Source organism: Charadrius vociferus, unplaced genomic scaffold (genome assembly GCF_000708025.1).
Source record: "Charadrius vociferus isolate BGI_N301 unplaced genomic scaffold, ASM70802v2 scaffold1250, whole genome shotgun sequence".
Lineage (NCBI taxonomy): Eukaryota > Metazoa > Chordata > Aves > Charadriiformes > Charadriidae > Charadrius > Charadrius vociferus.
Genome location: NW_009646533.1, coordinates 24,839 through 25,846, shown reverse-complemented (window position 1 = coordinate 25,846; position 1,008 = coordinate 24,839).

Here is a 1,008-nt window from a genome sequence, read left to right as displayed (position 1 = left end):
TGCACACTCAGCCGACGCACGCGGGGCTTCGCTCACCATCCGTCGCCGCCCCCCCAGAAAAACCCGCATCCCGAGGCGTGAAAGCATCCTCTCCATCAGGGGTGCTGGTACAGATGTCGAGGGATGGCAGTGAAGCCAAGCATGGCAGGAAGGTGGCCTGGTGACATGGGTAACCGTGTCCTTGCTCGCTGGAGGAGAGCATCTCTCCACCCTTGGGACAGCAGAACCTGGTTCGGAGTTCCAACCGGCCATGGTTTCAAACAACCGGGCGGTTTCGAAGACACGGGCTACAGGTTTGGCATCTCACCTTCACCTTCTCATCATTCATCTCATCATCACCAACCCAGCGGCCTTCTGTGATGGAGTGACCACATCAGCAGACAAGCGAAGAGCTACAGATGTCATCTGCTTGAACTTCTGTAAGGCCTCTGGCACAGTCCACCATAACATCCTTCTCTCTAAATTGGAGGGATAAGGATTTGTGGGGGTGAACTGTTGGGTGGATGAGGAACTGGTTGGATGGTCGCACCCAGAGGGCAGTGGTCAACCGCTCAATGTCCAGAGGGAGACTGGTGACAAGCGGTGTTTCTCAGGGGTCCGTACTGGGACCAGCACTGTTCGAGATCATCATCAATGACACAGACAGTGGGATGGAGGGCACAAGTCTGCTGATGACACCAAGCTGAGTGGTGCGGTGACACGCCAGAGGGACAGGATGCCATCCAGAGGGACCAGGACAGGCTGGAGAAGTGGACCTGTGTGAACCTCATGAGGTCCAACAAGGCCAAGCACAAGGGGCAGCACTCAGGTGGGGGCAGCCCCCGGTCCCAGCACAGACTGGGGATGGAGGGATGGAGAGCAGCGCTGCCGAGAGGGACGTGGGGGTGTCGAGGGGGGGGATTGTGCCCCTCTGCTGCATTCTGCTCTGGGGAGACCCCCCTGCAGTGCTGCCTCCAGCTCGGGGGCCTCAGCACAGGAGAGACATGGACCTGGTGGAGCGGGGCCAGA